Genomic DNA, 15,474 nt, shown 5'->3' with positions numbered 1-15,474 from the left:
AATACACATTCATATTGATAAGAGCTTGAAGTAAGTTTATCTCTACCCAACACTGGACTTCAACTTTTTCTGATGAAAGTCTTAATGTCTGTCATCATTGCTGAGATGTTTTCACGAGTAATTCATTCTACCCACCATATGTCAGACCTTGTGTTAGGGGATCACTGAGGAGGCCATTGCCTTCATGGAGCTTACATTCTAGAGGAGGAGACATTTATCAAGCATACAAATGAATAAGCAAAATAAGTGCAGAATGTGAGCAAAGGTTTGAGGAAAATAAACAGAGGAATAAGATAGAGAGAGACTACGGAAAGCCACTTGAAGGAAGGTAGTCAGAGTTTCTCTTTATGAAGTTGATGCTGGAACCAAGCCCCGAACAATGAAAACGAGCCACCATTAAGATCTCAGAAAATACATAAGGCAGCTGGATGAGCTTAAGCAATGATCCCAAGATGGAAATAAACATGGTATGTTCAAGGAACCAAAGAAAATTTTGTTGGAACATAGTACTGGACTGATCACAACTGGTGATAGATTACACATAAACAGGAAAATAGCATGAAGTTTCATCTTTATTTGACAAATATATCTTTAAATTAGTGCTTTACAAAGAGATATAGATATATTAATATATTACTTAATACAAATACATATTTCACATCCTACATATGAAATATATATTATATTTTCAAAATATATTTTTAATGCTCAACATCACCATTCATTAGAAAATGTAATTCAAAACCATAATGAGATATCGCCTCATACCAGTCAAAATGCCTATTTTTAAAAAGTTAAAAAATAATAGAAGTTGGCAAGGCTTCAGAGAAAAAGGAATGCTCATACACTGTTGTTAGGAATGTAAATTAGTTTAACCACTGTGGAAAGCAGGTTGGAGATTTCTCAGAGAACTCAAAACAGAACTAACATTTGGCCCAGCAATCCCATTCCTAGGTAGATACCCAAAGGAAAATAAATACGTGCACTTGTATGTTCATTGCAGTGCTATTCACAATAGCAAAGACATGCAATCAATCTAGGTGCTCATTCATGGTGGATTGGATAAAGAAACTGTGGTACATATATACCATGGAATACTATGTAGCTATAAAAAAGGCCATGTTGCATCCATGCGGCAACATAGATGGAGCTGGAGGTCATTATTCTATGCAAATTAATGAGAGAAAACCAGATATTAAATACTTGTTCTCATAAGTGAGAGCTAAATCTTGGGTACACATGGACACAAAGATAGGAACAACAGACAATGAGAACTATTAGAGTGGGGAGGGAGAGATTGTGGCAGGGGCTGAAAATCTACCTATTGGGGCTATGCTTCATACCTGGTGATGAGACCAGTGATACCCCACAGCATCACACAAAATACCAATGTAACAAACTGCACATGTATAATTTGAACCTAAAAGCTAAATAAAATAAAAAACATTTTTATCTTTACAAAGGCAATACAATTTCATTGAAGAAAAGTTAGAAAGCAAGCAAAAAGAGAAAATTAAAATGTAACATCCCTAACCTCATTACCCAGAGAAACTCATAATTACATATTACTTTTTCAATACTTTCCTCCCATAGTTATGCTCAGACTGTGTATATAGGTATAGATATAGATATATAGATATATTCATTCTAATTTGATTTATTTCACTTAACAATATGATGTGAATAGCTTTCCATTTAAACTATTCATTACACATTGCATTGTTTGGATAATTTATTTAACGCATTCTCCAACATTTGGCATGTAGATTCTTTATAATTTCACTATTAAAAATAACACTGAGATGAACACTTAGAGAAAACTCTACATATATCCTTAACCACTTCCTTTACATACAATCTTTAAAGTTAAATGGTTGAGCCAAACACTTGGTTGCATTGTTCAAGGCAAGTGCTTACTATTGCTGGAGGAAATATGCTTTGCTAGAAAGATAATTGCCTCCAGTTTACTAAAAACTTCTTCATGCTATATATCATTCGAGATCTTTCAACTTCTACTGCCTGCTGGCCTGTCTTCACATAAAAATAATTTCCCCAAAATGACATTTAAGTACAAATTCACAGAAACGAATCTTGATATTTCTTTTAGTAAGATGTACTGAATTCATCCTTCACCTAAAGTAAAAAATGGGGAGAGGCAGAAAGTATTTGTTTCTGTTTCTTTCATTTGGGGACTATATTTAACCTAAATGGTAAACTCTAAGTTAACTTAGTCTCTAACAATTAGAATTGGAGGATAACTTAGACATTTCTTCATCTTATCCTTCTCTGTTCAATGGACTTCTTCAATGTTGCAGTTAAAAATATAGTCCTCAGAAATGGACACGACGCTATTTTCCATGATCTGAATATTATGTTTCTAAATAACAATGCTGCTGGAAGTTGAAATCATATTTTGTTCTTCCGTAAGATGAAAAACAGATTTTCTTACTAGTTTTCCTTCAGTTTTTCTCCTAATAACTTCAAGACTATCTCGTCAAGATTTCTATATCTGGGTCTACAGTACACACACCCTGAGTTCATTGCCTCTTAAATATTTTTGAGACATTTCTGAATCTTTCTATCTTTAAGCCATGGCTCCTCTTTTTTTTTTTTTTCTTGCCATTTCCTTTTCTGCAGCTACTATTTTTCTTTTGTTAAATGGATGCATTCAGGGCCATGCTTTTCTGGGAAGGCAAAATAGATATGAAACCGTGCAAGAAAATAGTGGGCCATCCACTCCCAAGTTTTGTCCCAGGAAAAGCCCAGAGGAACTTGCCATTATTCACCTTAGATGAAGGAGCCCTAGTATCTACTTAAAAGTAGGGTACACAATGACTTTTAAAAGAAAATGGAACATTTTATTAGGACTAAACCATCTTAATGTCACTGGGAAAAAAACTAATGGGAATCCTCAGGCATGGATGAAAAATTGTAAGTATTTATTTACACATCCCACTCTCACAATAGACTATGATTTCCCCAAAATCAGGGCCTTTATTTTATTGACTCTTTTTTCCCCCAGAACTCTTAAAAGTGCCTGGCACAAAGCATTACTAGAAATATTTGTTGAATGGTTGATTAATATGTAAATGGATGACTAGATTTTGTGGTACAAATCCTTTTTGTATTTATAGAGTATGAGGATTGATTTTTAAATATGGGATTTCAGGTTGAATTAATATATGTCAAAACCATTTGTCTCTACTTCTATCACATCACAAGATTCAGCCACATATATAAACCTTCTACAGTTATTTTTCTTTTTAAAACTCTTTAAATGTACTAACCTATGCTTACTCTTTTGTGTTTATCTAAATATTCTCTATAAAAGTATCAATCATTTTTATACAAAGTTAACTTGTCCAAAATTGCTGTTCTATTGCTTCAGCAATTTATTTTGAAATTGAAAACATTTCCTCAAAAATCATTTGCTATACGCCATTTGACCTGTTAAGCAGAAAATAATTCTTTCTCAATTTCAAGTTGAAGTTTTTTAAATAAATAAGATTAAAAGAATTCCCTATTACTACTTTTATTCAAAACTTCAGGTCACATTCACAATGAGAATGAAAGCAAATAGTCCAGTTTTCTATTGGAATTATTTGTACAGACTTTTTAAAAGACTTTTAATTATTTGTATAGACTTTGTCTAATTATTTGATGGTTTCTTAAGTAAAAGTATTATCTTGTTTAAAGACAAATCCTCTGCTCTTCAGAGCAGTTGTTTTGGTTTGTTTTGCTTTGGAAGGTTCTTCATCACTTTCTGATTTTAAGTCCACATGCCCAAACTTGATCTCTTATCAATTTATATCAACCTATTAATCTCCTCCACCCTTCTCAGTTTATGAAAATTGCCCTCCAAAATGTCTTTGCTTAGAATGGAGTGTGATATTGCCTTCTCTTGGGAATCTTTGTTCTCAACCCAGAACTACCCTATTTTCCAACTATGAAAGCTACTTTGGTTTGCCATTTCAAAATCAATGCATTTCTCTGTCCCCCATTTTAAAATTGTGAATGCCATAATTTGTTTCCAAAGTTTCTCAGCCCAAAACTAAAGGATGCAAAAAAGGCATGTCATATCACTCTTTGTAGTTGAAGGTACAACTTAATTATCATGTTTATAAATGTGGCTAACCTTTGAAGTTTGGCCTTCTGTCTTTTGTATAGTTAGCTCCAGATGGTAGATTTAGAGTTCAGTCCCACCACCATCACCAAGAATGTTCATGTCCCTAAATACTGCTGTATGACCTTAGGGAAAACCTGTCCAATCTCTCCTGTCCAGGTCATGAGGAAGCCTTCTTTGGCTCCTGAAGGAAATGGCAGTCACTGGCTCTTTGTGCTGTAGGGGCAGCCATCTATGAGGTTTGCTGATCTTGATAGCACTGCCTCTTTTCTATGACGATATTGCCTTTGGAGGAGAATCCTCTTTGCCTGCTTCCACTCCACATGCTCCTCCGAAGAGGATGTCATCGTAGAATTTATACTGCTGGAATTTATACCACTCCTTCAGCAGCTCCTGATATAGGCCAGGGGAACTGGCATATTCCATGCTCACAGCCTTGGCGATTGGTTCAGGAAAGGGCGTAAGATCTACAAAAAGGCCAGCATGAATTATTTCAGGGAATTTTACTGGAGCTGGTGAGTAAGATATGTCTTCTTTTACTGAGGTTGCTACATGGAGAATGGTAACATCCTGGAGCTGCTGGAAGATTTGCTATAATGAGTGGTCACCAGGTCAAGAAGCCAAGACAGAGGAAAGATGAACCGAGAGGGAGAAACAGAGATGAAGAGCTGGAGCAGGAGACACAGGAAGACAGAGAGGCAGAGAGAGACCAGAAGCTGACTGGCTTCACTGCCTGAATCCTTTTACACTTCTCTACTCACACTGCCATTATCTGTAAGCAGGTTCATATCGTACACTGCACTGTGAGCTCCTCAGGGTATCACTCATCCTCACTGGGGCTTTGGATTTTTTTCACATGTTTCTTAATAGGTTCCCCTCTATGAACCACAAAACACATATGCAGTGGTTTTATGGCTATTTTTAAAATTTGTGCAGGATGGTATATACCTAACATCATTCTAGATACATAGGAATAAAATTAATTACACACAATGGATGCCAAAGGACATTCACGCTTGCTCACAGAGCTTACTGTTTTGAAAAATTTTTATTCACTGTCTTTTCTAATGAGTTTTGTACTTTCATACATAAAATATTTTCATTTTCCCCTTGTTACCCAGATCTCATTTCTATACTCTAGACCCTGGTAGACATACCCAATTGGTTCATCAAATCCTACATTACAAACACGAGCTCATCATACTTTTCCCTGAAAGTGTACCTCTCTGGATTTCCCAGCTCATCAATGTTATCAGAAAGTGGGCAATCATTTTAGACTACTTGCCTGTCCTAAACACCTTAACTGTACTTATCCTTTCAAACTTCCCTGATGTTTCTTAAATATATACTTCCAATTCGATTTCTATCGCTCGTTGCCTGAGTTGAGCTCATTATTTCATGTGTAAACTATTTCTAACATCTTCTAAATGTAAATGCTTTTCCTGCTTCCAGATTCTATTCCTTCACACCCATCCTTCATAGCTCTAGGAAGGCCATCTCTCTAAAATACAACTCTTAGCTTGTTTTCTTGTCTCCTCCAACTCTGCCTGAGCCACAGTTAAGATTCAAACCAGGTTTAACTGTTCCAAAACCTACCTACCTCTATGTACCATGCTACAACTCTTGAGTATATTTAGAACAAAAGTTTTCAAACTATTTTTTCAGCTGTGGAGTCTTGCTTTTAAAAGAAAAAAGAAAAGAAAAATCATGGGCAAGTCAAAAAGGAAAATACAAATTAGAGTCAATCTAGCTAAAATCTGGGGGAAAAAAAACCTAGAAACCATGACTGTCAGTCTCTTTATGACATCCCTACACCTGCACAAGCTATTGTTTGCAAATCACTGACCCATGTTACAGATGAGAAAACTGAGGCCTGTCAAGATTCATTGCCCTGCCCTGTCATCATTGCTCACTGGGATTATCTTTCCACTCTATCAATCTGCCTCCCTAAAGATCACATATAAACTATGATTTTGAAAAACTTAAAGTGTTCATAAACAAGGGGAATTATTTTTTAATTGAAACTGCTGAAAATTTTTTAATAAAGCAGATAATTATTTGCTAATTTCATATATTCACCCCTTTGATTCATGTGTTTCAGAAGTTGGATTGGCACTTACCAAATCTTTCTGTAGCCTACATTTCACTATCACTTGATCTAACTAGAATTCGCTGCTACATCACACCTCTCTGTGACAGCCTTCCTATTTGTGATGAGTTTATTTGGCTCCTGTCTATCATTTCTCATGGGTACATATCATTGAAAAAGCAGAATTTGTTCGTGGCCTTTACCTCTGTCTCCTTTGAATCATTGTGATTATTTTCATGACTTACCAGAGCTTTATTCAAACTCAACTAATTCTGCTAAGCAGGTTGTATTTCATTGCATAAATCTAAAATGACCAAAAGTTTGCATAAGCTACAGTTCCCCATAAGACTTCAAAGAAATTATGTGTGTGTATAGAGATCGATTTTTCCACCCTGTCTCTTTGCCTCTTGAAATTCATTTTATGTGCAGAGCTGTTCCATGTTGAAAATGACTTCTGTGCACTAAATGGTGATGATGGTGCATGAGATAAATAATGCAAATGCTGGACAATTGTGGTCCATGTGGAGGAGAAATGAGTGGAGGAGAACCTACCAGAAACACAGGACCTGGAACAAAAAAAAAAAAAAACAGAATGAAGTGAGGGCTGATAAGCCAGGAATATTAGGAACAGGCTATTTAGGAGGCAGGAATAATGTCCAGGAACCTCAGACCCAGAGTGAGAGCATGAGTGGGGAAGAAGTTCAAGGTGTGAGGCTGGGTTAGGTTAACAATGTGAGAGAAATACCTTGGCAATGAAGATGTGATCAAGACCTGTCTTTGATATGTGGCACTCCGTGGGTTGCCAGCACAGGTTTTCGTCAATATGGATGGCTAGGCATCTGTTTCCTCATCGTCCTTACTCCTCCAGGGCTGTGCTTCTGAAGCTGTGGCTTGGGTCAGATGGGACCACTCATTCAGACTTGGCTATGACTGCAAAGTCACAACATTCTTAGGTGAAATTGCATTTCAAAATGTTATTTTTCTTTCATTAAAATAATGTTTCATTTCAACCTTGGGTTCTGAAGAAATTTTCCAAAGTTATTTTCCTCACCCCCACCACACTCAAAAGCAATTTGGTATATACTCTGTTTCCATTTAAAATGCTATATATCACAGTATCATTTTCCCCTAAAATTGTCTCTAGTGAAAGATATCTATCTTCTTCCTTACACTATTAGTTGGAGGACAATTGTAACATATTTTTCACCATTACCAACATTAGCCATAATACCCCTGGAGTTAAGCATATAGAAGGTGCTGTGATAAAGGATACAAAGACTGTCTGCACGTCAGTGTCTCTGGTATTAGAAACTCCCAAGCAGGAAGCTGCAATCTGAGAGTCTGATTTTGTGGCAGCTTCTTTGCAACCCCTCAGAAATGGCTGGTCACTGAACCTATTTCAAAACTCAGTGGTGCAGGAGAGGATTAATTTAGCCTGGATATTCAGAATAGCCCTTGATAATGCGCTGCTCCATATTTCTTATACAAAATGCTCTCATACCCAGAATTAAACTAAAAACCCACTGAAGGAAAGAAATCCCTTCCCAGTGTTAGCACAACACAGGAAATCAATATATTTCCTTGAATCAAGATTTAAATTAATTCATCTTGTTTTTTAAGATCTACCAAAATTAAATGAAAGAGAAATCTAAGCTATAATTTAATCCAAGAGGAAATCTTCAACTTTTTTTCACCAACAAAAAGAGCATTTCAGAAAGAGGCTTGTTACTAATTATATTTTGCTGACATATGCCAATTATATTCAGCAATATTGTTCTCCCAGCCTGTTGGGTCACGTAACAGCCTGAGAGAACAATGATGCTGAATTAACGACTGCAATGAAAGCTTTCAAGAATCTCTTACTCAATTAGATGCTGACAAATCTACCTGTAAGTCATAAAAAGTTTATGAAATTTAAATAGTTTTATAATGTACATGTATTTCACATAGTTAACACAGCCCTGAGAAATGAAGTCCATGTTTTTACATTCATAACGTTTCTTTTTTTATTTAAGTGACTTAGTAATTGAGGATCTTTTAGTTATTTCATCACATTATGTATATATTCAGTCATCTCTGCAAGTTATTTTAAACTGATGTAGAAAATGTAATTTAACAACTCAATGGCCTTCCAATGGTGTCCAGTTATTTTATGATAATTGGCCAATTGCTTAACCTTCAGATATCTTGTGGTGATAGATGCTGAAGAAAAATTAACCACAAAATACTGCAATTAAACCAAAAGGTAAATGTTTTTGATCATTCATGACATTCATGATGGAAAAAAAAGGAGAGTGTCTTCATAGCCATTGTGTAGACAGAAAAGTAGAGATACAGTGCCAGGATTCATGATAAAGGTATCACATAGAAAGTCCTATACACACTGAAAAGGGCTCCAAGGATTTTTCTGGATTTGGTGTTGATCTTCCTCTTTCAGTGGTAAATTCAAAAAGCACTCAAACCTTGACAACACAGAGTGACAAAAATCTTAAAGAATACAAGATAATGATCTTAAATCCCCATATTTTACTCCTTTGACTGATTGATTAATAAATATTATATATGTAGTATTTATATACAAATATAAATGGTAAACTCCTTGAAAACAAGAACTGGATTTAGCATGCTTAAGCTACCAACAGCAAAAACTATCATCTTTATTTGAAGTGAGCTTTAGTAATTCTGTGTGGAAAAGATTATGGTGGATTTCTGGTACTTGGCCTATATGGTCTAAATTTATTTAGCATAAAAATCATGTCTTAGCAAGCCAAATTCTTATCTTCCTTAAAATTTTATCTTTTAATTACTTTTATTTTAGTATTACCAAAATTAATCACCTTTCAAATAATTTTTTATGTAACAAGATATATGTCTTAAACAAAAATTATTAGAGTAATATTTTATATAAAGTATTCAAAATAGTGTGGGATTTCTTTCTAATGCACTCTTGAGTGGCACCAGGAGGAATTGATAATTTAATTTGAAGCTTGGGGAAGTCCAGGATAGTGATATTGGTTTTTTTTCAAAATAAGAATTTCTACATTCTTCCCAGTTAGACAAGCTCTTGTAAGTTTTCCTTGAAATTTCGTATTTTAAAAAATTTATTAAGAGTCAATACCAACTGAGATTTTCTTTCTATAACCATTTCCTAAAAGAGAGATTCTGGTTACCAGTTCAGAAGTTAATTAGAACGTTTACGTGGGTCGTGGGTACCCTACACTTGGTCTCGTTTACACGATCTCTCTTTGACGCTGGTAGATGGAATAGCTTATGGAACTTTACTTGATTTTGCATCATGACCTTGACCTCTAAGATTTCAGAAAAGCGCTTCTTGCCTGTGCAAGGCAGCCATTGTTCTAGCAGTTCTTTCCTTTGGCTTGAGAAGACATGAGGTCCTGAGATATGGTTCCTTCTCTGATCCAGTATCTTTGGCTTTTTCTTCTGAAATTAGCTTGTGCTGACTTCTATATTTGCAATATCATTCATTCTTTTTTGCTCTTTCCTCTGTCATTCCCTCCCTTTTCCTCTTACATGCACATACACACACGCGCACAAACACACACACAGAGAAAAATCTATATGTGTCAGACATTCAGCAAGGGAAAGACAAAGGCACTGAGTTAATTACCCATCATTTACTGCTGCTGAGAAGAGCAGATGGCAGCAGACGATATGTAAATGGCAAGGGGCAGTGAATTATTCGATTTTTTTAGATTAATCGTCGATGACAAAGGAAGTGATTACAGGCTGTGACATTTATACAAATGTATAAAGTACATCACACTAAAAAATAGAGCTTAATATTATTATGAGGATGTCAGGCATATGAACACTATTGTCACAATACAAAGCAACAAATTTTACAATAACCCAAAAATCTGCTATCTCTTTGCCTTAAAACTTTAGTGAGCCCCAGAATCTGAAAAAAAGGATGAACCTAGGTCTATATTGCATGAAATAGTCTCCACAAGCCTAACCAAATCAAATAAGGTACAAAATATAGGGGATACGCCATACAGCAGAACAGTGTTTATTGGAACACAAAACAAAACCGTATTGTTTGCTTACAACAGATCTGGTGCCATATCAGTGAGTAGACTGTAAAACAGAAAAGGTGCTAATAAAATACAGGCAAGAAACAGAAGATAAAATTAAAAGTGATGGTTGGCTGTGGCCCATTTAGATGGTGTAGAGGAAGAAAAATTTAAAAGGGAAAAGAAAAAGGATTATGCTCCTATTACATCGAAATATTACTCTACCAGACACACACACAGAAAATTGCCAGTGACTTTCAAGGTCAAAATGAAGACATTTCTGGCCAAGCTTCCCTTCTATGTAATATACAGATATGTCTAAACATGAGCCCAAGAGCACAGACATGTGTCTCATACACACACGCACACACACACACCCGTCATCCGTTTCCAGAAGGGAAGCACAGTAGCTTGTATTTTCAGTGGCTTTAATAATTAATTGGTACATGAGCAAATCAGATGCTTTCCCTGGAAGATCAGAGAAACTGCCCCATCATCAAAATGTTTTCAACCACCCCGTTATTAAATCTATATGGCGCTAATATTATTAAAAAGAGAGGGAGTCATTGAGCCACATGTTTATTCCCTGAAAGCATTTCAGCCACTGCAGTTCTGAGGCTGCCCTTCTAATGAGAGCTTAGCTCCAAATATCAGCCTAGAGAAAGGGGGAGAATTTAGGGCACATTTATTTATACTCTTCAGAAATACTTTCAAAACATGCAAGGGAAAACATCACCAAAATTACTGCTGAGTACTTCACCATTATGCATTCTTTGTTGACAATAGGGCCACCGGTGCCTGAGAGAGAGAGAGAGAGAGAGAGAGAGAGAGGAAAGAGGAGAGGAGAGATCACCCAAGTATGATGGGGTGGGAGCTGGAGTGGGGGAGGGGCATTATTAGTCAGCAGCAGCAGCAGCAGCAGCAGCAGTAGCACTAGATAGAGCATTTAAGTATGGCAATCCATTTTGAATGAACGTGGGTTCAGGAATAAAGTGCAGGCAGAACCAATCTGCCCTGAAGAAAAGAAAAGCATAAAATATTGCACAAAGACAGGAGAATTTCCAGGGTGGCTTTAACAGCAACCCAAACTGGCAGGTGCACAAAGCAAACCATTACCTTTGTGTGCTAGTTTTAGAAAATATTATTGTTTTATTCTTATTTTTTTTTCATATAACCACAAAAGCAATACTCACAGATGTAAATAATGCTGACTTGTGCCTTGGCCCAGAATCTATGTACTAGACCCCAAATTCAATGGGGTGTAGTACTTATGACTACTTTTTTTTAAAAAAATTACTTATAGATACATGTTGTTGACATTATATAATAGTGGGCTTTGATACAGATATTTGTTATTCTTAATCAAAATTGAGTCCTAAATGTGTCTACATTATCTTAGCTCAGCATTTCACATGGTTTTCAATGTAATCATCTCTTAAATTAAAAAATTAAAATATTGATGAAGGTTAACTTCCACCTGGACAAAGTTATGAAAATATCTGGACCCCACAGCCAAAAACAAGGACAATCATTTTAGCAAAGGATACTGTTTAGATGTGTTTCATATGCATTCTGTCCTCTGCACTTTCAGTTCCTGAACAAAAGGCACAGTGCTATGTCTTTAAGTTCATCATTGATGAGTAAAAACAAATCAAATAAAATAATTCTCTCTACTTGTAAAGAGGAAAATATTCTGGAAGAATTTACAAGTAAGAATTCCAGAAATACATGTAAAATCTTATAATATGAAAATAGCAGCCCTATGAAGCAAAGCTTGTTTGCTGCTACTGAATCTTTATTAGGAAATCCATCAAAAGTCATAATTCATGCTCCAGATAGTTTAAACAAAATGAAATGAAACTTAGAAAAGATATTTTCCCTAAGTAAAATTATGTCAAAAAACAACCTTTCTGTATTTTTCGAAAATAACTTATAGAACTGTAAATATTTTGGTTTGAATCTTCTTTGGATCTTATTAGAGATCGCTCTTTCATGATTCATAAAAAAAGAAAACAAAAGACAAGTAGAAATATATAAGAAATGCTAATCACACTCCATAAGAACACCCAGGCTGCAATTGTGTTTAAAGTATTCTGTCTTTGTTAAATGTCTTGCAAATAAAAAAATCATTGAAAATGATTTTATAGATAATCAAACCAAATTTTATCTGCTTGATAACAGATCATAGCAGATCATGTTTATATGTTATAAACATACTATTCAAAATGAACAGGAAATTTGTGGACTAATGTTGTCAGATCGAAGAATTATGTTTGATAAAAGCAAAATTTTAGGTCAAAGCCATTATATCAAAAATAACTATATATTTATTGAAAAAATATGGATTATACATACCAAAAAAATTAATATAGCATTAGTTAAAAATATACAATATACTTGAATATAAATATATATAAAGTACATTTACTAGTATTATGTATTATGATTGTATGCATTGCATATTTATATACTAATGGTTTATCCAGAAAAATAAATTATAATCTGCATCTGTATTCAAGAAAATCTATAAGCAAACATTCTGGTTGTAAATACAAGCATTTATTAAGATGTCAGTGTTTCTAAATGATACTTAGTATTTTTGAAATGTAATTTTGGAATTTTTAGGTAAGTATATTTTAGAAAATATGTCCAAACTTCAAAAATATTTATTTAAATAGAATATTAGTTGTGCCATTAAAGCATCTCTACACCAAATGAAATAAACATTTTTAAATAGACATAATAAGATGGGTTAAAATTTTTAAAATCTGTCTGCTTACCAAATGCTTTGAGCCCATGCATTTCAAAGAACACTGAAAAAGATCAGATATAGTGTAGCATTTCTTAAAATCAGGAGACAAAGATCTAGAGTCCAAAAGTAATTTATTGCTTTAGTTTATTATTTACTTTGCTTGAATGTATATATTGTAAGCCTTTACAATCTGAAAATAGAATTTAAAAACTAGACCTAACATGGAAAAGTAAGCTTTGTGGCAGGCATAGGTAACAAAATATATTGCACGTCAGCTTTTCTTATGGTTTTGTGCTTTACTTTTTAAAGAGTATCACTTCTTTTGTAAAATATTTTAGTAACATTTTGCATTGTGCATGTATGCAAACATATATTTCGTGTATTAAATATTTACAATGCATTTTACGTACATAATACATCTGCTTATACCAACACTAAATTATTTGCCAACAGCAAAGATAAAATGTCTCCAAGAAGGGAATGAATGCGGTAGCTCCTTCTTTTCCTTTTAAATGTAACTGAATGAGGTAATATTAATAGTACTTTAAAGCATGGATTATCTCTCATTTGCCTACTTTCTTATTTATAGATGGTAAAATATATTTTGTCTTTTGAAAAGAACATCAATTCAAAGAATTATGAAATTCTGTCTTGTAAGGGTAGATCTTACATTTCATCTTTGGATGATTCTTCCAGTTCAACTCATCTGACTCCATTTTTATCAGTTCTATTTTTAAGTATAATACAGAATTTACTATAGCAACCTAAAGCCAAGCAGTTTTCTTTCTTTCTTGATCTAAATCAAACCCATAGAGCCCTCTGTTGGAAGGATTTCAGATTGCATCGCATTGTTTTTATGTGCAGTACGGAAAATGCAATGCTAACTTTTTTTTTTTTAAATTTTAGAAGGTAAAGAACACCAAGTTACATGTGGCTTCCCAACACAGCAGAAAACATTTCATGCCAAAATAATAAAATATATAAGCACAAGATATCTTTGCTCCAGAAACTCTAATCCTTGCATTAGTCCAAAGAATGATGTTAAAGTGGCAAATTTTATTGCACAGCATCCATCAGTCAGTAAAACACTGGATGCTGTTTTCACAGAAGAGAATTAATACAGGTATCTTTTGCTTTAACCAGTAAGAGTGATTTAGAGACAGAAAATTTACTCATTTGACAAGTTATCATTTAAATGGGTTCTACAAGCTTTTAAAGTGTTAAAATACATACATATTCATTAGCAACAATATTTTCTTACATTTAAAAATAAACAATCTAAAAAAGAAGGACTCCTGAACTTTTAAGAGTTATTTGCAAAAATATGAAGCTCTTTTAACAGATTTTTAATATCAAATTGAGAAGGAAGACTGTTGGCATACCAGGGTACCACCTTGCTTGGACAGCTCCTTCTTCCCATATGTTGCAAACATCCTGCAGGGTTCTTCAACGTATCCAGACTCCTATTTGGTCTTAACAGTGGCAGGGTTCTTAACACTTCCCACCATCCTTATGGCTGCCTACCCTAAGCTTTGGCCTCATCTCAGAGAACTATCTTCACTGGCCTCATATAGTCAGTTGTGGAGGCACTGCCTCCACAAACATAAACATGACATGTTTCACTTCATTTTTGATAAAAATCAGTGTTGTTCTACATACTAATGGCTATTACTTGTATGCAGGATATAGCTGAGTTCTTGGCTGGGTGAAGAAGCCTCTATGTTCACATTGAGTAACTAGTGAAGAATACATTTTCTTCATGAATGTTCTCTCTTGGTGCATGTAGCAGACTGCCAGATTTGAAAAACTCTAAAAGATTACTCAACAATTTATAGACTCCTCCATCAGATGAAAATGCATATTTCAATTATATTTTTGGCAAGTTTTGATGGGTCATCCATCCAAAAACCAGGAAAAGAAAAAAGTACGTGAAGGCCAGCTTGTCTTCTCCCAAAGATTCTTAGCTTATACGAAATAGATTTGAAAAGTAGAACTAATTCACCTCCAAAAAGGCTTTCTTTTTAGCCCCAGGCAAAGGGCATTAGGTCTATTTTTAAAAAGATGCAATTATCCCATATTATGTAAGAAGATATCAGAAAGTAGGCCTTAGAAACCTTCTCTACATGAAAGGAAATGCTGATCTTCTTATTCCTAAGCCAAACTAGAGCTTTTCTTTAGTACTCATCCCGGCATACCTAGTCTCCAATAAACCTAGTTGAAAGTTTATATAATGCATATTTTGAGGGACTGAAAGAGGAAACATAAGCCGGAGGAACAAAACTTAGGCAGTGATGAAATAAGCAACAGCCCGCAAGTCAAAATGAGAACAGAATTTGGGAATAAGCTCAAAAAACCAAAATCTTGCTACTTCTGCTTCTGTGTTTTTTTTTTTTTTTTTTTTTGCCTTAGCTTCATGGGAATCTATACTGGAGTAAGTCGTTTGTTTATTTGCTACAGGCATTTATGTAAATTATCT

General features: G+C 34.6%; 1 long non-coding RNA gene across 1 annotated transcript in view; it reads right to left on the bottom strand.

Annotated features, from left to right (window-relative positions):
* LOC119468062 overlaps positions 1–15,203 on the bottom strand; it is a 22,500-nt gene extending 7,297 nt beyond the window's left edge. Inside the window, exons 1-2 of the long non-coding RNA XR_005196687.1 lie at positions 14,381–15,203; positions 6,958–7,142 (exon numbers count right to left, since the gene is read on the bottom strand). This is a non-coding gene — a long non-coding RNA (uncharacterized LOC119468062). The remainder of the gene's footprint in view (positions 1–6,957; positions 7,143–14,380) is intronic.
* Positions 15,204–15,474: the final 271 nt, after the last annotated feature.

Source organism: Cebus imitator, unplaced genomic scaffold, assembly GCF_001604975.1.
Source record: "Cebus imitator isolate Cc_AM_T3 unplaced genomic scaffold, Cebus_imitator-1.0 Scaffold373, whole genome shotgun sequence".
NCBI classification, from domain to species: domain Eukaryota; kingdom Metazoa; phylum Chordata; class Mammalia; order Primates; family Cebidae; genus Cebus; species Cebus imitator.
The sequence above is the reverse complement of the archived record's forward strand: the minus strand, read 5'-3'. Positions and strand labels throughout refer to the sequence as shown.